Here is a 26,806-nt window from a genome sequence, read left to right as displayed (position 1 = left end):
GAGAAAGAGAAAGAGAAAGAGAGAAAGAGAGAAAGAGAGAAAGAGAGAGAAAGAGAGAGAGAGAAAGAAAGAGAGAGAGAGAAAGAAAGAGAGAGAGAGAAAGAAAGAGAGAGAGAGAAAGAAAGAGAATGAGTAAGAGAAAGACGAAAATAAAATGAGAAAGAGAGAAAGAGAAAGAGAAAGAGAAAGAGAAAGAGAAAGAGAAAGAGAAAGAGAAAGAGAAAGAGAAAGAGAAAGAGAAAGAGAAAGAGAAAGAGAAAGAGAAAGAGAAAGAGAAAGAGAAAGAGAAAGAGAAAGAGAAAGAGAAAGAGAAAGAGAAAGAGAAAGAGAAAGAGAAAGAGAAAGAGAAAGAGAAAGAGAAAGAGAAAGAGAAAGAGAAAGAAAGAAAGAAAGAAAAAAGTAAAAGAAAAAAGGAAAGAAAAAAGAAAAAAGGGAAAGGGGAAAAGGAAAGGGGGAAAAGAAAAAGATAAAGAAAAAAGAAAAAAGGAAAATAAAAAGGAAAATAAAAATAAATAAAATATTAGTAATAAAATAATAATAAAATCTGCTCATGAGCTAAGGAAATTTACAAACTTTTTGTTTTTTCTAAGCAATATTGAGAAAGAAAACAAGAATATTTTTTCTTTTGGCTTTTGTTTATTGCACGCCTAGAGTTTGGGTTGTAGCAACACATCTCAGCTGAGTTCCAAATAATTAAGGACCATCTGAAGATTAATTTCGTATTATCTAAAAACCAAAAATAAAATGTAATCATAGAGCTATAAATTAAAAAATATAGGCCCATTAACCATATGTTTCAAAACTAATTTCTGCTATTCTCATTTGTACTTAGAAGAGAGATCCATGCTCGGATGTAAATATCCCTAGCTATACAGACTGAAAAATGCCAGCTTTAATAATTCCATGTACAACCAGGCAGAGGTAAAGATGAACTACAAATATGAAGCTAATTATATGCCTTGAAAATCGTAGCCAGCATTCAGTATTTTGGCTAGTTGCAAAACGTTGCCTCAACAGATTTCCACAGCATTTCCAAATTACCATCAGCTCAGTGAAGGTCAGCAGTAAAATATGAAATGATTGCAATTGCAGTTTCCAAAGATATATATGGGATCCTGGGGTGCAGCCAGAAAAGTGTGGCCAGCAGGTCTAAGGAGGTTCTCCTCTGCCCTGGTAAGACCACACCTGGAATCCTGTGTCCAGTTTTGGGCTCCCCAGTTCAAGAGAGACAGAGACCTGCTGGAGAATGTCCAGGGGAGAGCCATGAGGATGATTGGGGGACTTGGGCATCTCCCCTGGGAAGAGAGACTGAGAGACTGGGGATATTTAGTCAGGAGAAGAGAAGGCTGAGAGGGGATCTGATCAATGTCTATCAATATCTGCCCTTACACAAAGTGCAACAGCTACAGAGCCTCAGGGAAATAGCTGAGACTCTGTTACTCTATCACCTTGGTTTAGGATTCCTTCATGAAAGAGCAATCCTAGGCAGCTGACTGAGGCACGTTTCCCACTACCAGCTGATACCCAAATGCAAATCTCTTTAAGTAAGAAATCCAAATTCTGGGCCACTGTCCACACAAATCTGAGCATATTCTGGTTGAATTTGATAGTATTAGCACTGAAATCCATGGGCAAGGGAACTGCACAGTGTAAAGAAGAAAATGTGCCCTGGGGCTGTTTAGTCTGGAGAAGACAAGGCTGAGAGGGGATCTGATCAATGTCTATCAATAGCTGAGGGGTGGGGGGCAAGTGGAAGGGGCCAAGCTCTTTTGGGTGGTGCACAGTGATAGGACAAGGAACAATGGGTTCAAACTTGAACATAGAAGATTTCACCTCAACACGAGGAGAAACTTCTTTACAGTGAGGGTGACAGAGACCTGGAGCAGGCTGCCCAGGGGGGTTGTGGAGTCTCCTTCTCTGGAGACTTTCAAGACCCACCTGGATGCATTCCTGTGCAGACTGCCCTAAGTGATCCTGCTCTGGCAGGGGGGTTGGACCTGATGATCTCTGGAGGTCCCTTCCTACCTCTAATGTCCTCTGATACTGTGATTTATTTCTTTTATTTTCATTTTGTGGACGCACATGTCACAAATATTTACCAATATTTTTTAGCTGGGGGCTTTGTTACACAACTTTTGTAGCATAACTGATGATTAGATTTTTTTGTAGTGGCAATGGTAAATTCATAGCTCTTCCAACATGGAAAAGGTCATGTGTGGTCATATGAAGAAAAAAAAAAAAGTGTGCTTTGTGTAGCCAGGGCCATTAGACCACACAGTGACCCTTTCAAAATTGGAACATAGGAAATGCAGAAACTTCTGTTTGCTCAGGAACAGCCCAAAGCAATGAGGTCAGGTGGTTGGCCTGGTGTCAAGCCTACAGCTTACACCTCACGTTTCTTGATGCCCCAGATTTGAGTTTTGCTTTGTAAAGGAATAATTTCTTTCCTGTTACCTCTTCAGTAATGTGGCAGTTTTAGGCTGATGCCTAGGAAATTTTCTGCAGATTGAGTAGAAAAGTGGTAGAATGGAAATAAATTACCATTGGATGGAAAAGAAAAATAATAAGGTCTAAACAATCCCAATGGTCTGATAACTAACAGAGAGTTAGTTGTATAAGCTAACTCTCTTTTCAGCTTCTTTGCTCTATCAGGTGCTAGCTGGTGGCTTTTGTTTGGCTGTTGCTGACCTTGTCTATGTTCTTTTGTTGTGGCTAAGTACTAACAAGCTACTCTCTGCTCTTCTTTCTCTTGCCCCTTGTACAGGGGGGAAGAGGGGGAAGCTGTTGGTAACCCCCTGGTTTGGTCCAGGGGGGGTTCTGGCGTTGTTTATGAATTGCAAATACACATAAATATTGTGTATTTGGTACATATTCATTGCATCTCACATTTCTGCTTGTAAATAGAGCTTCAAGAGGGGATTGGACGTGGCACTTGGTGACATGGTTTAGTAATCATGAGGTCTTGGGTGACAGGTTGGACTTAGATGATCCTTGAGGTCTTTTCCAACCTTCTTGATTCTGTGATTCACTTGCTTTCCAACTGAGGTGGTCTGGCAATTTTATTTTGGGGGGCGTGGGGGGTGGGTAATTTCAACCCACCACAAGGAAGAAACTGCATTGTTCTCAACCACAACGTCTAACACTTTTGCCTTCTTTAGTTTCCTGCTTTTACAGTACCTTTCTTGCAGGCTGTTTTATTTCTTTTTCTTTTGATTTGTAACACCCTTGATGGTGCTATTTTTACACAATTATCTGAAGCAAGACAGCTCCAGAGATTATTAACGTTCAGAACATCTTTTCTAAATTACACTGTCGGTGTGCTGAAGGACTGACTGTGCACGCAGGCACACACACACACACACACACGTATGCAGAAATGCAATTAGAGATCATTGCAGATCCCAGGATTCTCATTTACAAAGCACTCTCATTTGCTCTCATTTTCTGCACTCACAACTTTTCCTCTCAGCCCCTTGTTAATCAACACTCCCACGGGGATCAAATATCAAAGCTTGCCTGCCCTGTCTAAGGCAAGCTACCATGTAAATCAGTGGTGTTTGAAGAACAGAGCAGAGGAGGTTTAAGTCAGCCAGATGCCTCAAGATTAAGCTTACTAAATGCAGCAGTGGCAGCAGGACAGAAGTTGAGAAGAAGCTTCACATGTCCCTGAGTTTCACCAAACTGACACGATTTCTTGTGCTTCAGTGGTGATGTGCTGCTTTTAGTGAGGCTTCCAGAATCAGCAAATATTATTATTTGGAGATGTGAGCGCTGCTGTAGTTATTATTTGTTTCTACTTCTGTCACTATGGCTTGCAAGAGCTGAAGGGCTGAACCATGACTAAGAACTGTTCAAACATGAGGAGAAAAAAAAAGACAAACCAGAGCTCCTGGACACATGCTTTTATGACTTGCCATAATTAGGAAGTAATTTCATAGATGGGATGGTTCCTGTCTTGTAACACTTAACATTGCTTTCCAGTCAGCCCTAATGAGTCTGTTCGCAAGGGCCTGCAGTGACAGGATGAGGGACAATGGCTTTAAGCTGGGGAAGGGCAGATTTAGATTGGATGTTAGGAACAAGTTCTTTACTCTGAGGGTGGTGGAACACTGGAACAAGTTGCCCAGGGAGGTGGTTCAGCCTGGAGAAGAGGAGACTTAGAGGGGACCTTATCCCTCTTTACAACTACCTGAATGGAAGGTGTAGTCAGGTGTGGGTCAGGCTCTTCTCCCAGGCAACTTGTGACAGGACAAGAGGGCATGACATGAAGCTGTGCCAGGAGAAGTTTATTTTGGATGTTAGGAAGCACTTCCTCGGGGAAGAGGGAATTAGACACTGGGATGGACTGCCCAGGGAGGTGGTGGAGTCACCATCACTGGAGGTGTTTAAGAAAAGATTGGATGTGGCACTTGAAGCCATGGTTTAATTGATGTGGTGGTGTTAGCTCATAGGCTGGACTTGATGATCTCAGAGGTCTTTTCCAGCCTCAATAATTCTGTGATTCTGTGGTTGAGGCTCCCTCCTGGAGATATTCAGGGTGAGGCTGGATGAGGCCCTGGGCAGTCTGATGTAGTTGGGGATGTCCCTGCTGACTGCAGGGAGGTCAGACTGGATGAGCTTTGGAGGTCCCTTCTGGCCTGGACCACTCTATGATTCAAAAGATAACAACTGTTTTACTTCACCTAGCAAGGCCTTTGTGTAACTTCAGGATGTGACACTGTATGAACAGACAGGGCAGAACAGGACAAAGGAAGGCTCCAGGAAAGTGGTTTAAGGTGACTGCAGCCTCTGCTCTCACCTAATGCAAACAATAAATCTGCCCAGCACCTGCAGCTATCTAGCCTCCTCTCCTGTGGCTACAAGACTGACTTTGGCTCATCCCCACCTACAGCTGCTGGAGTTGGTGTGTGTCATGGTTTTAAGTAGGACAGATTGCTCTAATGCCTCTGTGGCAGCAGAAGACCTCTTTACACACAGGACTGGAGTATTGGAAAGTTTAAATGGAAAAGCTTTCCCCAAGCTACAATGCTACAATATTACAATGCATAGTGGTGAGCATAGTAAAGCATATCAGATACACAGGAAGGCATATTCTGGGCTTAACACAGAAGTTCACTAAGCCAAAAGCTTCACACAAAAACCTCCACCAAATCAGACCAAACCCAAGTACTCCTTCTCCCAAAATGGGGTTCAACACACGCCCCAGTGCTGTTTCTTCCCCCCTACTTCTAGGCTGGTTTCAGGCTGGCCAGGTCTGAACTGCCTCCCTTTGTGGGTTGAAATTACCCCCCCAAATAAAATTGCCAGACCAGCTCAGATGGAAAGCAAATGAAGCTCTATTTACAAGCAAAACTTCAATCTAGAAATATGAAGTGCAATGCATGTGTACAAAATATACAATATTTACATCTATTTGCAATTGATAAACCACACAAGCACCCCCCTGGACAAAGCCAGGGGGCTACCAACAGCTTCCCCCTCTCTGCTCCTTTCCCCCACCCTATACAAGGGAAAAGAGGAAAAGAGAAAGAGAAGAGCAGAGAGTAGCTTGTTAGTACTTAGCCACAACAAAAGAGCACAGCCAAGGTCAGCAACAGCCAAACAAAAGCCACCAGCTAGTACCTGCTAGAGCAAAGAAGCCAAAAAGAAAAAGGTTAGCTTATACAACTAACTCTCTGTTAGTTATCAGACCACTGGGATTGTTTAGACCTTATCATTATTTTTCTTTTCTATCCAATGGTAATTTATCTACATTCTACAACTTTCTACTCAAGATCAGTGGAAAATTTCCTAGGCATCAGCCTAAAACTACCACAGGTGTGCAGCTTGCTGCTCCCAGCACAGAAACCACATTCTGCAGTGGGATGCTGCAGAAGGCAGGTCCCAGACTGCTCCTTCAGCTACACAGAATTAATCCTGAGATGAGTTTGTGCTAATGACACCACTGAGGATCCTGAGCATACAAAATATCATTAGCATTGCCTTGGCTTCTAAAACATGGACCACAGGAAGCATTTCTAGCAGTTTGGAGATTATTAGCAGCTAAAGAATGTTATTGTTTTGTCACTCTGATATTTTTGCCCTCTTAATGATCCCTCTTTACTAAGAGTTCCTTGATTTTTTAATTTTAAAACAGGAGATAATTAAGAAGTAATAAAATACATTGTCCAGGCCATTTTTCATGGCCAGAGATGATAGTATCCTGATTTCCTACAAAATATTCAGACATATACAATAAATTGCACTGAATTATGCATATGAGAACAATTAATAATGAACATTAGAGAGTCAAGAGATTGCAGAAAGTAGAAGTCTTATGCAGTGAGCTTGTTATACTTGCATTAGGTTGAAATGTGTATGAATCTGTCTAAGGACTCCTGTGAGCACTAAAATACAGTATTTAAAAGTAATCTCTTTCCTTGGTAGCTATTGGTAGCTCTCATGACACCCCACCTGGAGTCCTGCATCCAGTTCTGGAGCCCCTGTTCAACAAGACCAAGTGCCAGGTCCTGCATCTGGGTTGGGGCAATCCCAAGCACCAATATAGGCTGGGCAGGAACTGCCTTGAGAGCAGCCCTGAAGAAAAGGCATTGGGGGTGCTGGGGGAGGAGAAGCTCAACAGGAGCCAGCAGGGAGCACTTGCAGCCCAGAGAGCCAAGCAGAGCCTGGGCTGCAGCAAGAGAAGTGTGGCCAGCAGGTCAGGGAGGGGATTCTCCCCCTCTGCTCCACTCTGCTGAGACACTACCTGGAGCTCTGTGTCCAGTTCTGGAGCCCCTTTTACAAGAAAGATCTGGAGGTGCTGGAAGGTGTCCAGAGAAGGATGATCAGAGGGCTGGAGATCCTCTCCTATGAGGATGGACTGAGAGAGTTGGGGTTGTTCAGTCTGGAGAAGAGAAGGCTCTGAGCAGACCTTATTGTGACCTTCCAGTATCTAAAGGGGGCTACAAGAAAGCTGGGGAGGGACTTTTTGGGGTATTGGGTAGAGATAGGACTGGGGGGAATGGAACAAAACTAGAAATTGGTAGATTCAGATTGGATGTCAGGAAGAAGTTCTTCACCATGAGGGTGGTGAGACACTGAACAGGTTGCCCAGGGAGGTGGTGGAAGCCTCATCCCTGGAGGTTTTTGCAGCCAGGCTGGATGTGGCTGTGAGCAACCTGCTGTAGTGTGAGGTGTCCCTGCCCATGGCAGGGGGGTTGGAACTGGATGATCCTTGGGGTCCCTTCCAATCCTGATGATTCTGTGACTCTATGATTCACAAATCTTTTTGGTTGACTCTATGACATTTTTGGTGAATTAAGTCTCAACACAAAATTCATCCAATAGTAGGATAAATAAATGGAATTTTGCCATCAGACTAATGAGAGAGAGGGGCTGAGCCCTGTGTCTGCTTTGTATCCACTTCTTGGGAAAAGGCCAGACTTTGGCATCAGGTACTTTGTGGACAATAGGACCCTCCACAGTCATATTAAAAAAGCAACAGAACTTAGGAAGGAATAAGCATGGATACTTCAAGCAAAGATCTCTTTCTATCTGAGAGAAAGCCAGAAAGAAGTTATTCTATGGTGGCACTTCTCTAATACATGATTTCCTGTGATGTCTTGTCACACAGGAGGCCTTTTTCTGAGTCTGAATGAGTCTGATCTGATTGAGCAGCTTTGATACTCTTATGCCCCTAAATACTTATTGTTAGTCATAAATCATCTGTGGATTTACAGCCACCTGACAGCAATGTGTTATCACTTAAAAGTTCCTTTGCATCCTGGGAACAATGTGGGGGAAAAAAAGGAGAGTTTATAACCCTGCCACTTCTGAACCCAGGTTGCAAACCCAAAAACGAGCACAAGGACTTGATTAAAATGTTCCACTGCTTTCAGTGACTATTGAACAGAGTTCCCAAAGCTGCCCAGCACATCTGATTCCATTACTGGAATTCTTTCCATGTGCTTTTGATGGATGCATTTGTGGAGGAAGAGAAGTTCTCTAATGAGACCACAGATGTGACTCTCACTTTGGGAGCCCTCCAAATCTAATTGTAGTAAAACCTGTCTACCAATTGTCAAGAACCAGAACAGTAAAGAAATTATTACATTTTTTCTTGAGCAAATGGTTGGCTCTGAGATCTTCAGTTGTGTGGATGACCCCTCCCTGGTGGTGGTCAAGGCCAACTTGGATGAAGCCTTGAGGAACCTGGTCTAGGGAAAAGTGTCCCTGCCCATGGCAGGGGGATTGGAACTAGATGACCTTTAAGGTCTCTCCCAACCTAAACCATTCTATGAGTTTAAAATCTTGACACTAATCAGACCTTGGCATTTATTTTTATTGGTTTGGGGGTTTGTTTGGGGTTTGGTTTTCTGGGGTTCTTTTGTGGATTGCTTTTCCTTTTTTCTTTTTTTGTGCTGGTGGTTGTTTTGGTTTATTTGTGGCAATCTTGTACAGAGACAGGAAATACTGTGATAAATTTAACAAATGTTTGGTGAATGTCACCATTGTAATGATCACCTGCGTTTTCTGATGTGGAAGGGATGGAGCTGTCGTTTGTGAGGGCAGATGGCTCTGTTACCTAAGAAAGAAACAGCCATTCTGAAGACATTTTTGGCATGAAGCAGTGCTACACTAACAGCAAGGGACTGTCTTGGGAGCTCCAGTCCATTCTTAACTCACTCTTGAAGTGCCTAGATACTCTCAGAGCACAGTGTAGGAGAGATGACTCAAAAGTCTGCACAAGAACTGGGCAAGACAGATACACGTCACAAAGCAACATCTCAGTGCAACACAGCTGACCCTGGTGCCCCTGTCACAGTTAGTTATAAGGAATCTTGCTACTGTCCTCAACATTTTTCTTTCTCTTTGCTTCTCTCAAACTATTCATTTATGCTCTGCTTAACCATTCACAGAAATATCCATGCAAATGTACATACAGATACACATACAAAGCACAGTTGGTTTAAGAGCATCTCCTTGGGACAATGCAAGGCACCCCAGCTCAGATGCTGAGATACCTCATTGCAACAGCCTTTATTACATTGCAGATGACACCAAGTCAGGTGGCAGTGTTGATCTTCATGAGGGTAGGGAGGCTCTACAGAGAGACTTGGATAGATTGGATCCATGGCCACTTCAACAAGGCCAAGTGCCAGGTCCTGCATTGGGGCACAACAACCCCAAGCAACACTACAGGCCTGGGGCAGTGTGGCTGGAAAGCTGCTGGCAGAAAGGGGCCTGGGAGTGCTAAAGGACAAGCAGCTGAAGAGGAGCCAGCAGTGTGCCCAGGTGGCCAAGAAAGCCAAAGGCATCCTGGCTGGGATCAGAAATGTTGTGTCCAGCAGGAGCAGGGAGGGGATTGTCCCCTGGGACTCAGCTCTGGTGAGGCCACATCTCAAGTATTGTGTACAGTTTTGGGCTCCTCAATACAAGAGAGATGTGGAGGTGCTGGAGCCAGGGCAGAGGAGGGCAAGGAAGCTGTGAAGGGCCTGGAGAATAAATCTGTGTGACTGAAGGAGCTGAGGATGCTTAGTGTGAAACAGGGGAGGCTGAGGGGAGACCTCATTGCTCTCTACAACTACTTGAAAAGACCTTATGGAGAGGTTGGTGCTGGTCTCTTCTCACAGGTAATTAGTGATAGAACAAGAGGAAATGGCCTCAAGCTGCAACTGGGTAGGTTTAGACTGGACATTAGGAAGAATTTTTTCCCATCAAGAGTGGTCAGGCATTGGCATGTGCTGCTTAGGGAGGCGATTGAGTCCCCAAGCCTGGCTGTGTTTCAAGGTGGTTTGGATGTGGTGCTTGGAGCTGTGGTTTAGGGGTGAGCCTTGCAGAGTAGAGTTCTGGGTTGGACTTAGTGATCCTGAGGGGCTTTTCCAACCTGAATGTTTCTGTGATTCTCTGATCATATTATTAGCTGGTGCTTATAAGTTGGTAGCCTGGGAGTGCCTTGTGCATCAAGTCCATGCAAGATGCTTCCTCATGCAGGTGTCAGGGATGTAGCTGGAAATTGTCTCCTCACTGAAAGGAGGAAGGTGCCCCTGTTACACACCTGAGCATGTTGCACACACACACACTGTGGAAGCAGTGCCACCAAAACCCCCTCCCCACCTCCTGTGACGACAGGATGGGAGGCAAACAGAGAGGCTGGGATGAAGGGAGCCAGAGGAGAGAGACCTCCCCCTCCCAGGCCTGTGGATCAGTGGATTTCACATGGAACCTTCCCCCAAGCCACGTGTCCTGCCAGGCACAGACCCCACTCAGGATCATGTCTGAGCACGGTTTGGGCGTGTTTAAGCAGGGAACTGATGGTTATTGGTTCTGGCCTCTGTCTGATGACAATTCTGACAAAAATTAGCTGGCTGGATAAAACAGGTGAGCTGCAGAGAGCACAAAGCTCTTCTCTTGGGGGTTCTAGCCCACCACACACATGGATTATAAGCAGCAAAGCAGTTCAGGAGGATTTTCCAATAAAAAGAGACAAAAGAGGAATTCTCACAAGCAGCATCATGAGTAACTGATATGTTCCTAAAGCCTCTGGGAAATTCCTGCCTTTTCCTAGGGGGGTAATTTACTGCCTTTGGGCCTATCTTTCCCAAATAGCACTCTCAAACCATTTGTACCCATTGCTATTGTGAAGATATAGAATCATAGAACCAGTCAGGGTTGGGAGGGACCTCAAGGATCACCCAGTTCCAATCCCCCTGCCATGGGCAGGGACACCTCATACTACATCAGGCTGGCCAGAGCCTCATCCAGCCTGGCCTTAAACACCTCCAGTGATAGGGCCTCAACCACCTCCCTGGACAACCCATTGCAGGCTCTCACCACTCTCATGGGGAAGAACTTCTTCCTGAATCTCCCCACTTCCAGCTTTATTCCATTCCCCCTAGTCCTCAATCGAACACCCAACCTTTGTCATCTTTAATAACTTGTGGATACTTACATGGGAGGGGGAGCTATATTAAGGTGAGAAACTAAGAAACGAGTAAGTTATTCATTATCACCCTTCATTCAAAACATACAAAGGACAAAAGGGTCAGAGAGGTGTAAAAGAATTGTATGAATGCCTGCAGCATTTTGTTCTTTTGGTTTCTTCTCCTAGGCAGTGCAGCTCAGGCTCGTAGAATCATAGAATGTTAGAGGTCAGAAGGGACCTCCAGAGATCATCAGGTCCAACCCCCCTGCCAAAGCAGGATCACCCAGGGGAGTCTGCACAGGAATGAAGCCAGGTGGGTTTGGAAAGTCTCCAGAGAAGGAGACTCCACAACCTCTTTGGGCAGTCTGTTCCAGTGCTCTCTGACACAGTTTCTAGTCATTCTATGCTCATCCCTGCAACAGCAGAACCTCTTCTCCTCCATTCTGTCTCTTTGGGAGCATCCTGACATCTCTCTCAACCATTTTTTCAACAGATACATTCCCTTCATACACCTGCCCCTTACTGCTGTTCTCGTGTTGGAAGGAACACGCAGGGAGAAGCTGGTGGATGAGAAGCTGGACACAACCTGGCAATGTGCACTCACAACCCACAAGGCCAGAAGATTTAATTTTTCCTGAGCACCAAGACCTGACAGATCCATGACTAGACTTTTAGGAGTTGCAGTGGAGTGGAAGAACAGAGACATGTCATGCCCTCTGAACACCCTCTTCTGGCTTCTCCTTTACAGAAGCTATAAAGTTTCCTCTGCATCTCATGTTTCAGTAACTGCTCTCACCAGTAAGGTGGCGAAGGGCAGGGTAGGATAAATCCCCCAACAAGTCCTCCAACAGTGGAATTTTACACTTCTCAGGTGCCATAAGGGAATTACCCTCTTCATCCTAATGGTCACTGTTCCCTTTGTAGCTGAGGGGGCAGGTCCAGGGTGCTTGAAGAAGTAACCAGGTCTCAAGTACTCCTGCCATTCTCTCATTCCTTGCCAGTGCCTTTCCTAAGCACTCTGGGAGCAGAGCTAAGAGAGAGAAGCAAGGCTTTATTTAGCAGCTGTGAAGCCACTCCCTGCCTGTTTTCTTTCATGGCCACATTTATAAATCAGGGAAGACTTCACTGAAAAAGTGATGCATTTACTTAGGCATAAAAGTGATGAGAGTCTGGCTTCACATGTTCTATTTACTCAGAAAAGTAGTAAACTCTCCCCAGGCATGGAGCTGGGCTAAGCTACGTGGTCCTGGCAAAGCATCACAGCAGAACAAGGAGGGCTAAAATCTGGCTCTAAAAAAACCTTAATCCCAAGGAGTAATTTGATTACTTTTAAATGCAGCTTCGTTTTCAATTATTTTTCTCAGCATGCTCTCCCCCCGCCTCCATCCGGAACAGGAGCTGTGCCATTATGTGCCTGCGCCTGGCCGCGAGAGCACGCAGACCGCCGCTAGGCAGGGGGTAGCAAACCCTCCTCTGCTTCCTCATATGGCACCTGATAAAGGTAGCCTCATCCTGCCCTGAGCCTCAAGGGGCCGTGGCTTAGCTGAGCTAGAGAATAACACATGAGCAGTCAAGGGATAATCTGCAAGTGCTGTCTGTGGCTTAGACTGCAGCGCAGCGATGGTTGGAGGCTCCCAGGCTGGCTTCTCGCGGCGCAGCACAAGCAGAGCCACAGAGATCTGCTGGCCTGGGTCCTAGAAACCATGTAAGTGCTTCAGTCACATAGCAGCCAGGGCACTGCCTGCTGCTCCTCAGCTCCCTCACTCAGTGCAGTCATTACCTTCCTGTGCTGCATTCTGTGTGACAAGCACGTTAGATATGACAGAACAACAACAAAAACAAGGCTGCTGATGCTCTCCTTATTTGTCCTGCTCAGATGACAGAACACACTTCTGCAGGCACTCAAAGGAAACTGAAAACGCTCAGCACTTCTTCCAAAACTCAGAACCTGATGTGACAGACAAATGTAAGTGGAATTGTCTGCGTTTTGACTTTCAAAGTGCTAAATGATTGGTAGCTTCACAGCCCTTAACTCAAACATTAGAGATAAGTAGATCAGCTTGCAAAGTGGGAATATTAGCAATTCTTCTCTTCTCAGAGTTTGGTTGGACTTTGATGATCCTTGAGGTCTTTTCCCACTTCATTGATTCTGTGGTTAGATCAGTAATAACTGCATGGATAGTGACATTTTATAGTTATAATAAAAACTAGGACATGTAGACTAATCCAGAAAGAACAAATATCTGTTTCCAATATGTTTCTTAGGAAACCTACATAAATATTAGTGAGATTGTCATGACCATTTTTAAGTACATTTTCTACTTGAGGGTAATGCCTGAAGTTCTAGCAGCTAGAAAGGCAGAAGAAATCACAGAATCACAGAAATGTTCAGGTTGGAAAAGACCCTCAGGATCACCAAGTCCAACCCAGAATCCAACTCTGCAAGGTTCACCACTAAACCATATCCCCAAGCACCACATCCAAACCACCTTGAAACACATCCAGGCTTGGGGATTCAACCACCTCCCTGAGCAGCACATTCCAATGTCTGACCACTCTTTCCATGATTTTTTTTTTTTCCTTATGTCCAGCCTAAACCTGCCCTGTTGCAGCTTGAGGCCATTCCCTCTTGTTCTATCACTAATTACCTGTGAGAAGAGACCAGCACCAACTTCTCCACAAGGTCCTTTCAGGTAGTTGTAGACAATGATGAGGTTTCCCCTCAGCCTCCTCTTTTTCACACTAAGCATCCCCAGCTCCTTCAGTTGCTCTTCATCAGATTTATTCTCCAGACCCTTCACAGCTTCCTTCCCCTCCTCTGCACTGGCTCCAGCACCTCCACATCTCTCCTGTATTGAAGTGCCCAAAACTGGACACAATACTCAAGGTGTGGCCTCAGCAGAGATGAGTACGAGAGGACAATCCCCTCCCTGCTCTGCTGGACACAGCAATATAAGGCAAGTCCCTAGCCTGACTCAGAACTACATTACCAGTGTTAAGTAAACCAATTTTCAAAACCAAACACACAAAAGGAAAATAAATAAATAAATAAATAAATAAATCCTCTGCTGGATGTTCTAGAAAGCCAATATAGCAATATTAAAGTATCAATCACAATTTTACAGCTATTGAGCTTCAAACACTTACATGCAGTAATTCACTCAAAATTCACATCGATCTTCAGAGAAACTAGTCAAAGATGAACTACCAAGCACTGCAGTGCAACACCTAAATGTAATTATTGAACCTTCTCCCAGCAGAGAGAAACTCTTGTGTACAGTACAATTATTGCTTTTGACTACAAAGTCCTTAGCACCACATCACTCAGCCACGTAGCAGTGTGGTCTGAAGACTGGCATCCACCCTCTCAGTAAGCCACAAACAAGATACAGTGTTGTGATGGGTTGAAATTACCCTCCTCCCCCACTCATTTGGAGAAACTACCTCACCCCCCCACCCCCAAAATAAAATTGCCAGACTAGCTCAAAGCTTTTGGAAGCAAACGAAGCTCTATTTACAAGCAAACTAAAAATCTAGAAATATGAAATGCAATGAATAGGTACAAAATGTACAACAGATGTTGACAATTTATAAACAACACAAAACCTCCTCAGAATCCCCTGGATGGATCCATGGAACCTGTTCACCTCTTCTCCCTCCCTCCTTCCTGTTACCTCACACAGAAGTCAAAACAGAGATCCCCTGGAAAGGCCACAGAAGAGACAGAGAGGAAAGTTGCAAGCAGAAGTGACAGAAGAATAAAAGAGAATTTTGTGCTTCTCTATATCTCCATTAGCAATCCAATGAATTCTATAGACCTTAGCATTGTTTTCCTTCTGCATCCAATGGCAGTTTATTTTACTCTCAGTCTTTGCAGTCAGGAACTAGGCTCAAGTTCCCCCTTTAAACTGTAACAAGCATCTAGTCAAGTCAAGATTGCTTGATGTGTGGGGTGGGATTTTGAACAAGAATTCAGAGCAAAGGAAAAGCAAGACAGCAAGTTTTTAATGGCTTCAAATCAGAGAATCATCCATGACAGACTGAGTTTTTACCACAGATCACAGAATGGTCAGGGTTGGAAAGGTCTTCAAAGATCATCCAGTCCCAACCCCCCTGCCATGGGCAGGGACACCTCACAGTGGATCAGGTTGCCCAGACTGTGGATGTGTATCTGTTCAAGCCTCCTAATAGCTAAAAACTCGATGATGCTGTGTGACCAGAGCCTCACTGTCAGCAGGTTTTGGCCTTTATACGTTTAGCAGTTTTATCAGTGATCTGGAAGGCCAGATAATATCACAATCTTTGCTATCAATGATGCCTAAAGAACAGAGAAGTAAGAAACCAGAAAAAAGGCTGATAAATGAAGAACAATAACCTGGTAAATTAAACAAATGAGTGAACACTAAGTGCTGTAACACAGCTACATAGGATCATAGAACGTTAGAGGTTGGAAGGGACTAAGGGGAATGGAATAAAGCTGGAAGTGGGGAGATTCAGACTGGACATGAGGAAGAAGTTCTTCACCAGGAGAGTGGTGAGAGCCTGGAATGGGTTGTCCAGGGAGGTGGTTGAAGCCCCATCACTGGAGGTGTTTAAGGCCAGGCTGGATGAGGCTCTGACCAGCCTGATGTAGTGTGAGGTGTCCCTACCCATGGCAGGGGGCTTGGAACTTGGTCCCTTCCAACCCTGACTGATTCTATGATTCTATGACCTTCAGAGACCATTGTAAAGGAATAGATCCAGCAGCCCTGAGGAAGAGGATTTGGGGGTGGATGTGAGCAGGCAGTGTGAGCTTGCAGCCCAGAAGGCAAATCCCAGCCTGGGCTGCATCCAAAGCAGCATTGCCAGCAGAGCCAGAGAGGTGATTCTGCCACTTTGCTCTGCTCTGATGAGACCTCACCTGGAGTACTGTATACAGGTCTGGAGCCCTCAATATAGGAAGGGCATGGACCTGAGAGACAGGGTACAGAGAAGGGCTATGAAAATGATCAGGGGTTGGAGCAGCTCTGCTCTGAGGACAGGCTGAGGGAGCTGGGGGTGTTCAGCCTGGAGAAGAGGAGGGTCCAGGGAAACCTAATAGTAGCCTGCCAGTACCTGAAGGGGGCTACAGGAAGGCTGCAGAGAGACTGTTTGCAAAGGGCTGCAGGGACAGCAGGGACCAGGGACAATGACTTCAAACTGGAGAAGAGAAGATTGAGATTGGATGTTAGGAACAAGTTCTTTGCTATGAGTGTGGTGGAACACTGGAAGAGGTTGCTCAGGGAGGTGGTTGAGGCTCCTTCCCTGGAGATATCCAAGGTGAGGCTGGACAAGGTCCTGGGCAACCTGATCTAGTTGGGGATGTCCCTGCTGACTGCAGGGAGGTCAGACTGGAGGACCTTTGGAGGTCCCTTCTGGCCTGGACTAATCTATGATTCTATGAATATAAACCAAAAAAAAAAAAAATGGCTGATACATGAAGAATGTGAAGGCAGTTTTGGGATCCCCAGTTCAAGAGAGGAGAGAATCCAACAGAGAGCCACAAGGATGATTAGAACACTTCAGCATCTCCCCTGTGAAGAGAGGCTGAGAGCCCTGGGGCTGTTTAGTCTGGAGAAGACTGAGAGGGGATCTGATCAATGTCTATCAATAGCTGAGGGGTGGGTATCAAGTGGAGGGGGCCAGGCTCTTTTCAGCGCTGCACAGTGATAAGCCAAGGAACAATGGGTTCAAACTAGAACAGAGAAGATTTCACCTCAACATTAAGAGAAACTTCTTTACAGTGAGGGTGACAGAGCCCTGGAACAGGCTGCCCAGGGGGGTTGTGGAGTCTTCTTCTCTGGAGACTTTCCAAACCCACCTGGATGCATTCCTGTATGGACTACTCTAAGTGATGCTGCTCTGGCAGAGGTGTTGGACCTGATGATCTCTTGAGGTCCCTTTCAACCTCTGATATACTGTGATAATAACCTGGTAGATTAAAAAGAAGAGTGAACACTAAGTGCTATAACACAGCTACACATAAAAGAATACATGCAGGAATAGGATGTGAAAGGCACACTCCTAGGACAGGGGGAGGTTTGCTTCAGGGACTCTAAAAAGTGTTTAGGAATCATAGTGGATAATCAACAGTATGCGAGTGCCTAGCATGATGCTGCATCCAAAAGAGGCAATGCAGCCCCTGAAAGAATAAACAGGGGAATTTCTGTGGGCAGACAGTCTACAGGCAAGCAGAAGGGAATTATTCTAAGTCTGGATTTGGCACAAGTGCTTCATGTTTGGAAGCTGACACTGAAATATGGTGTCCATGATTCATTAGGGATGTTGGTAAGTTGGAGAGGGCTCAGAGAAAATCAGTGAGAGTTATTACAGGATTGGAAAGCAAGTCTTCAAACTCCAGAACAGCCAAGCAGTTACCTCATCAAAAAGGGTAAGGAGCAACTTGTTCAGGGTCTTTAAGCAGCAGGAAAGAAAATTTTGATAATAAAAGCATGTAACAATCATGAGAAATAAAAGTCAGAATCACTCAGAAGAGAAATGATGTTGACATTTCTAATCACTGAAACAGTTTTAAACAATCTGTGCTCAGACTCTCTAGTTTGGAAATGTTAACAGTGGGCTTGGAGGTTCTTCTGAAAGTTTATTTAGTTAGCTAAATAGTAATTAACTTAGGAAAGGTCTCTATTTCATCTGAGGTGAGGCTACCTGGTTTTAAATGGCCTTTTCAATCATCACAGTCTAAAAACAAGGTATGAGTAAGAGGTTGAAGCCAAGGGAGATCAGGTATTAAAAATCAGAGTAGTCTAGAATTTGGAACATAGCTGCTCCTTGACTAAAGGTTGGAGGGCTTAGAGGAAAACAATGCTCCTTGCTATCCTCTTTCTCTTCACTACTGACTCAACTCCTGCTGACCCCAGAGTAGAAGTGGTAGAAACTCCATCCCTGGAAATTTTTAAGCCCAGGCTGGATGTGGCTCTGAGCAACCTGATCTAGTGTGAGGTGTCCCTGCCCATGGCAGGGGAATTGGAACAAGATGATCCTTGAGGTTCCTTTCCAACCCTGACAATTCTATGATTCCATGACCTGTGTATTGCTTTAACACTGAGAGCTAAGACTTTAAATCAGCCCATCCCCCAGACAACACAAACCTCCTGTGAAGCTGGCACTACTGCCCTGCTGACTCACATTCTGTGTATAATCCTTAGCCTGCAGGAAACAAGCTCCAGGTCATACTCAGGGCAGGTAACCGAGCAGATTGTTAGCTCCCAGTTACTATTTGTGTACGTCTGTATTGCTGTCCTAAACATAGTAACTGGTCTCTTTTTGTTTGTTTGGAGCATCACATCATTGACTTTGGTCATGCATCACCCTTACTGCAGTTCATTTGGGCTACAGTTTCTTAGGCTGCTTACAAGAATGTGTGGGACTGGACCAAAAGCCTCACTGAAACAGAGGTGAATCACATCCTTTGTCCCCCACCCTGCAGAACCCACTGGAGGTACAATGATGTTCTATGACATGTCTTCAATGTGATTTGTCCTTGGTAAACCCACACATGCTGTGTCTTCACACTGCACCCCCTTGGTGCTGTTCTCTCTTAAGGTACAGAAATTCCGTCCATTAGTCTCTGGTTCCCTTTCTCCTCTGTTCTTTCAAAAAGTCAGCATCATGGCTGCCCTCTTGAAGACTCCAGGAATCCACCCATCCCTTCAGAGCATTAATCACCACCTAGCAACTGCTCATCCTAGTTCTTTACCTACTCCAAAGGTGCATTTCAGCAAACCTGATGACTGCAGCACATTAAACATAGCTAAGTATGATCTGATCTCACCTTTGACTCTTTGGCCACAGTTCTTACCCTTTCACTAGCTGCTGTGAATTCTATCAGTGCTGCAACCACAATATCATTATTTTCTAAGACTGACAGAAAAGAAAAGCTGAATGTTTGTGCTAATGTCTCCATTATGCAAGAGACTGCATTTCCCTCTGTTTCCCACAAAGTAAGCACATTGCTAGAAACTTCATGTTTCCCCTCATATCCATCACTAACTGTAATACAATTCCTTCATCAGCCTTTCTGGTCTTGTCTGTGCATGCCCATGTATTTTTTTTTTTTATACTCATCCTCTAGCACCTTCTTTCTGCTTATGGTTTCTCTGATTTTTCATGTTAGTCAAGAGCTCCTGATGTTAGAATCATAGAATCGTCAGGGTTGGAAGAGACCTCAAGGATCATTCAGTTCCAACCCCCCTGCCATGGGCAGGGACACCTCACACTACAGCAGGTTGCTCAGAACCACATCCAGTCTGGCCTTAAAAGCCTCCAGGGATGAGGCTTCCACCACCTCCCTGGGCAACCTGTGCCAGTGTCTCACCACCCTCATGGGGAAGTATTTCTTCTTAACATCCAATCTGAATCTACCCACTTCTAGTTTTGCTCCATTCCCCCCAGTCCTATCACTACCTGACACCCTCAAAAGTCCCTCCCCAGCTTTCTTGTAGCCCCTTGTCCTATCACAGGGTACAATTGAGCAGAGCCTATCTGCTCCCTCAGGACACCCATCACTGAGATATAAATATTTATTAATCCCCTCTCAGTATTCTCCTCTCCAAACTAACCAGCCCCAGGGCTCTCAGCCTCTCCTCATAGAGCAGTGCTCCACTCCCTCAGTCATCCTTGTCCCTTGTAGATCCCTGTCCCTCTTGAACTGGGGAGCCCAAAACTGGATGCAATATTCCAGGTGAGGTCTCAGCAGGGCAGAGTAGAGGGGGAGGAGAACCTCCCTGGCTCTGCTGGACACACTCCTCTGAATGCACCCCAGGACCCCACTGGCCTTCTTGGCCACCAGGGCACATTGCTGTCCCATGCAGAACTTGTTGCCCACCAGCACTCCCAGGTCCTTCTCCACAGGGCTGCTCTCCAGCAGATCACCTCCCAACCTGTCCTGGTGCAGTTTGCTATTCCCCCCCAGGTGCAGGACTCTGCACTCATCCTTGTTGAACCTCATTAGTTTCCTCTTTGCCCAGCTCTCAGTCTGTCCAGGTCTCCCTGAATGACCACACAGCCTTCAGGTGTCTCAACCAAGCCTCCCAGTTTGGGTACCATCAGCAAACTTGCTGAGCAGACACTCTGTCCCCTCATCAATGTCCCTGATGAAGTGATTAGGACATATTTTTTTGCCTTGAAACTGGAGGAAAAGTGTGAGCTCCTTTAAGTCCTACTGACATACAAGGGCTGGTAAGTAACTGCACCCTGTGGTTTGCAGCAGCTTTTTTTCCCACATGTTCCTGTTTTTATGGGGTGCTAAATGGCTTAATTACATTTTACTGGTTTATTCTGCTTGCTTGCTCATAACCTCATTAATCTGGCACACACCATTTTCTTCTCCAAACGGGAAATATACAACCATTTTCAGGTGATAATATCTTTAGGAATGCAGAACTGTCTGACAGCTATAATGTGCTTCAATTCCCTATTTATTAGGGAATTATCAACTCTGCATAAAGGTCTAAATTATGAATAAAAATGCATAAACTGGGCAGACTAAGCTCTTTTAGCAGCACATCAGGATCTCCACTGAGTTAAGCACTCAGTGGTGGAGTGCAAAGGATGCACTGTTCAGTCTGCTTAATTAGCTTTGTCTCAGTTGTCCATGAGGACATTGCTAATGTTCACCTGCATACATTTATAGGTCTTGACTGCATCCTCTGCAAGCCTAATTCCCCTACTTTTTGGGCCAAAGCAAGCATTGTGGGGGGGTGTTGTGGTTTAAGCTCTCCCAGAGTCCAAAAGCCCAAATGGAACAGATTCAGGTTGCCTCCCTTTTTGTTCCAGTAGGAGAAGGCAAACTAGGCAGGAAAAAAAAGAGAGGTAAAATCACAAAAGAAACAGTCTTGAATCGATTCTGAAGTAAAAAGGTAGGTTTAACAAAACATAAAAGGCATTTGAATAAAAGGAAGGTTAGAAAGGTATAAGGAAAAAAGGCTAAATAAAAATATATACAAACCCAGGCACAGCTGGCAAAGGAGTCTCTGGATGCAAGATGGATTCTCTTTGGATGCAGTCCTTAGGAGTCTGGAGCAGCATGGAACAGGCCCCACCACATGATAACAGCAGCAGCAGCAAGAGATCTGTTGGGCAGGCAAGGACAAGAGAGCGAGCTAAGAAATGGCTCCTCTTAAATAGGCTTTGTGGACAGGAAGTGGGAATGGAATAGACTTTGACCCAGGGACCCCTCCCCCTGGCAGGGAGGACCAAATCTCGCTGCCCACCTGGGTCAGGTTTTTTTGTCCAGCTGGGGCTAGGTTCTTTTCAGCCCACCCCCTTCTAGGCTGGGTGTAACCTGGCACAGGTGGTTTGCTCTTTGCTGAATAAAAAGAAGAGGCTGCAGAGCCACCTCATCACACACTTCACCATGGAGAATGTTTTATAAAGCAGAAGGATGTTTTTTGATATGTCTAGGCTGATCCACCTTTTGGGTTTAGTGCTGCAGGTAAAGGAAAGCTGCTTTCTTTTCACCCATATTGGCTTATTTTGAGTGGGATATGGCACAATGAAGTACACTGAAAAGTTCAACCTCACAGAGATCAAATAAAAGATCAGGATATTTGAGGATGAAATTGGTATTTCCCTCCCAGTGCCTCTTCGGCTTTTCCCTGTCTCTAAACAGCATTCATTCATTATTTCAGTTATTTAAAGCAAGTGGAAACAGGACCTCATTTTCTGTAAGCCAGGTGAGACAAGTGGCTTCTGAAAACCTGTATTTCAAACAACTGGTCTTGAATAGAGGCAAAAGGACCCATTGAAATTTAAATGCTGAAGAAAAACGTTCTGCCATGTCTCAGATTCCACCCTTGTGAAATCTCCCTACAGGAAAAGGGTCATGAAAAACCTACTGGTCATTTTTGTCAATAGAAAAAAAATAATCAGAGAGACTTAGAATCATAGAACCATAGAATTGTCAGGGTTGGAAGGGACCTCAAGGATCATCTAGTTCCAACCCCCCTGCCATGGGCAGGGACACCTCACACTAGATCAGGCTGGCCAGAGCCTCATCCAGCCTGGCCTTAAACACCTCCAGGGATGGGACCTCAACCACCTCCCTGGACAACCCATTCCAGGCTCTCACCACTCTCATGGGGAAGAACTTCCTTACATCCAGTCTGAATCTCCCCACTTCCAGCTTTATTCCATTCCCCCCAGTCCTGTCACTACCTGATAGCCTAGAATGTCCGTCTCCAGCTTTCTTGTAGCCCCCTGGAAGGCCACAAGAAGGCCACAAGAAGGTCGCCTCAGAGCCTTCTCTTCTCCAGACTGAACAGCCCCAACTCTCTCAGGCTGTCTCCAGAGCAGAGCAGCTCCAGCCCTCTGATCATCCTCCTGGCCCTTCTCTGGACACCTTCCCCCATGTCCATATCCCTCTTGTATCAGGGTCTCCAGAACTGGATGCAGTACTCCAGGTGTGGTCTCAGCAGAGTGGAGCAGAGGGGGAGAATCCCCTCCCTGGCCCTGCTGGCCACACTTCTCTTGCTGCAGCCCAGGCTCTGCTTGGCTCTCTGGGCTGCAAGTGCTCACTGCTGGCTCCTGCTGAGCTTCTCATCCCCCAGCACCCCCAAGGCCTTTTTCTCTCCTCAGGGCTGCTCCCCAGCCAGTCCCTGCCCAGCCTATATTGGTGCTTGGGATTGCCTCGACCCAGACTTCTCTGGCATTAAGATGGTGCTCATCAAGGACTTTGTTTTCCCCTGCTGGAGTTTCAGTGATGGCTGTCCTACCCATGTCCTCTGTTTAGCAGCAAGACGGGCTGCAGTTTACGAGCGTGTCACACACGTGTACTTCCCCATGGAGCTGTGCAGTGATATAAAGACATTGCTGATGACTTCACATCTTAAAATGGTCTGTTTGCTACTCTGACAAGTAACCCTCAAGGCAACTACAAGTAAAAATAATGGGAAATTTCCTTCCCAACTCTCCTGCCCTTTTCCTTGTCTTGTCTTTTCCCCTCCCTGCTTTACCGTCTGCAGCAAGGCAGCAGTATGCTGGAAGGCAGTGCTTACCTGGAATAGCTGCCACAGGGACTTGAAACTGAAACTGGAGATGATCCAAGAAGAGGCAGGGCTGAGGGCAGAGAGGAGCAGGATGGGCAGCAGCTTTTCAGACACAAATGAGGGCAAAAGGACTAGTCATTACACTAAAGAAGCAGGCATTCTGTTCCAGGCATCTGTCAAAACCTCAGCTTTTTTTTTTCTTTTTCTTGTATGAGTCACTGCAAAAAGCCCACAAAGCTGAGTGTCCTTTTAAGCCAGTCATTGAATCTCAAGTAACAGGTTTGTCCCCAAGGATTCAAAAGGTAGGCTGCAATAAAGGGTGAAAAAACAGACAAAAAACAGATTTCAAAGACGTGCATCACTCTTTTAAAGACAATTTTAAAATAAAAACCATGTCCTTGCTAAACTGTGAGGTGTTTTTTCTGATTGCTAAACTGATGGATTGTGGTTTTTTCCTTTTTTTCTTTTTTCTTTTTCATCTTTGATTTTTTCTTTTCTTCCACTACACTCCTATCTCACATTTTTCTTCTTTTCCCTTTTTCTTTTAAAACATTTGATGCTGTTAAAAACTCAGTTTCACATTTTTCTTTAACCTCATTATGTCAGAAGGAAGCCTGGGTGTTTTTTTGTTGTTGTTGTTGGGTTTTTTTGTTTGTTTGTTTTTGGTCTTGTATAACATTTGTTTTTTGTCACTTCTTGCACTGTTCCTTAGCTAAGGTCCCAGCCCTTCAAATTCGTTTGCACATTATAGCTCAGATTCCTGGTCTATCATGGAATCATAGAGTGGTCTGGGTTGGAAGGGACCTCCAAAAGTCATCCAGTCTGACCTCCCCACAGTCAGCAGGGACATCCCCAACTAGATCAGGTCACCCAGAGCCCTGTCAAGCCTCACCTTGAATATCCCCAGGGATGGAGCCTCAACCACCTCCCTGGGCAATCTGTTCCAGTATTCCACCACCCTCATAGTAAAGAACCTGTTCCTAACATCTTTCAGTGAGATAAACAATCCATGCAGAAGGACTGGAAGCCTTGGTTCTGCTCAGCTCACCCATCCATCTCAGAGATCCTTCGATATTCATTTGACTACGACGGCTCTAAAATCGTTGCCACACACACAGATTTGGCTGTTTACTGTGGTGGTTTATCTAAAGCCATTAACAATCTCAGATGGTTGTCCTCTTTGGCTTGAGGAAAGGTGCCCTGAATTTCACAGAGAGTGACTTGAATTGATGAATTATTTAGAAATAATAGGGAAAGGAAATCAGGAATATAGTGCAATCATGAATCACAGAATCAACCAGGTTGGAAAAGACCTCAGAGATCATCAAGCCCAACCTATCACCCAGCACCTCAGGACTAACTAACCCATGGCTCCAAGTGCCACATCCAAGCCTTTTTTGAACACCTCCAGGGATGGTGACTCCACCACCTCCCTGGGCAGCACATTCCAGTGGCAGATCACTCTTTCTGTGGAAGAACTTTCTCCTCACCTCAAGCCTAAACTTCCCCTGGTGCAGCTTGAGACTGTGTCCTCTTGTTCTGGTGCTGGCTGCCTGGGAGAAGAGACCAACCCCCACCTGGCTACAACCTCCTCTCAGGTAGTTATGTGGCTTTATGGCCTTAGGTCTTCTGTTTTCAAAACTAGAACTCCTCCAGTTTGAATTCACCACGTGGCCACGCAGAAAACTAACTTCTTAATTTAATTTATTTTTTTAAAAATTAAAATATTTACTATATATCAAAGGAATGCCAGTAATTAATAATTTACAACTAAAGCCCACCAGATTTGTATGGCTGCAGGAGCTATTCTTCCTGCAAGAGTGCTCTTGCACAACCAAAACTCCTCAACACCAGTCAGAGAGCATTCTAAAACAAACCATGAGAAGAGGGATAAAAAGAAATAGGCTCAACATGATAACAACTATGCTGGGTCAGATAGAAGTTTATCTAGCAGAGGATCCCATCTCAGCAGCCAACATTAAGTGCCTGAAGAACAGTACAAGGAGAGACATAGTGCAAGGCAATGATCCTGTTATCTCTGTGGTTCAGAGATACTAACCCTTTAATAACCCTGGACAAATCTCTCTCCAGTGAACTGGCACAGTTGTCCCTCAGACTGATGTAGAATTTTGTTTAGAATCTGCCATCTGACCACTCAGGTTGGTGCCTTGTGCTGGAAGACTCCACGATTTACTCATCCCTATTTATACTCTGTATGTTCCCTCTGAGATTCCTTCATCACTCAGCCCTCTCCCAAGACAATGAACATGGAAGAGAAAAGGAAGAAGAAAGAGAATGTTATTTTCATCTCAGTTGAAGAGCTTTTTGCACCACTTCCAGCTGGTGATCCCACAGCAGTCAACGTTGAGGACCTTCTACTATGCTCTACTTAAACCCTGACAACAAACTTGAAGACTACAGAAGTCTCTTAGACCACTTTACTAACAACTGAAAAGGAGCACCCTTACAGCCTTGCTGGTTATACAGAAAGTTTGAGAATGCAAGCTAGGTGTGTGTAGCCATATTTTACATTTGTTTTGCCTACTAAGAACCTCATTTTATTTAACCTGGCCTGACAGTACTAAAGGCCTGAGCACAAAGATCGACCTCTCCCATGCAAACATAATCATAGTGAAACACATCCACCTGCAGGAGCTTGGTTCATTACTCCTCTCTGACCACACAAGACTGTGGTGGGTTGAAATTACCCCTCAACTAATTTGAGAAAGTTGCCCCCCAAAATAAAATTGCCAGAGTAGCTCAGATGGAAGCAAATGAAGCTCTATTTACAAGCAAAACTACAATCTAGAAATATGAAATGCAATGCATATGTACAAAATACACAATATTTACATCTATTTACAATTTATAAACCACAGAAGCACTTCCCTGGACAAAACCAGGGAGCTACCAACAGCTTCCCCCTCTCTGCTCCCTTCCCCCCACCCTGTACAAGGGAAGAGAGAGAAGAGCAGAGAGTAGCTTGCTAGTACTTAGCAACAACAAAGAAATGCAGCCAAGGTCAGCAATAGCCCAGCAAAAGCTACCAGCTAATGTCACTTAAACCAAGAAGACAAAAAGAGAAAGAGTTAGTTTATACAACTAAAATTATCACAGAATCAATAAGGTTGGAAAAGACCTCGAGGATCATCAAAGTCCAACCTGTCACCCAAGACCTCATGACTACTAAACCATGTCACCAAGTTTATGTTAGTTATCACACCATTTGGATTATTTAGACCTTATCATGATTTTTCTTTCGCATCCAATGGTAATTTATTTACGTTCTATCACTTTCTACTCAAGATCTGTGGAAAATACCCTAGGCATCAGCCTAGAACTGCCACAAAGCCACTGGGGAAAAATTCTGTGGTAGGGCACCTGGTTTATGTCCTGAAAGTGCCTCTGGAGCAGCCACACTTGGAGCCCATCACACGTCTCCAGAGATGCTGAACCGTTGAAGCTGTCCCACTTATCTCTGAACCTCTCTTGTGACAAGGAGTTGTAGCCCTTCCAAGACTTGGCATTGGTAAAGAACTTAAAAAAATTATTCATCACGTTTGAGGCCAGCCCACAGATTCTTGTGACACATATCTTCCCTGAAACCTGAAGTCTGTTCCTCCTGTGAGCCAAACTCATCCTGTCCAGAACTCTGATTTTGCCAGCAGCACTACACCTTGGGATGAAGTAAGCAACTTCTGACCAGCAGTTTTACAGCCTTTGGAGAGGCAGACATATTATCTTTAGGTACAAACCAACCAAATCATTTGCTCAGTTTGTGCTTTGTGAGTAATAATTATTTTTTCACATGTGCCCATTATCACTTAATTAGCTAAATATAAATAGAGTAAACAATTGGTGCAAGTCCCACTGGAGACTG

The sequence above is a fragment of the Indicator indicator genome, chromosome 8 (assembly GCF_027791375.1).
Source record: "Indicator indicator isolate 239-I01 chromosome 8, UM_Iind_1.1, whole genome shotgun sequence".
Classification (NCBI taxonomy): Eukaryota; Metazoa; Chordata; class Aves; order Piciformes; family Indicatoridae; genus Indicator; species Indicator indicator.
The sequence above is the reverse complement of the archived record's forward strand: the minus strand, read 5'-3'. Positions refer to the sequence as shown.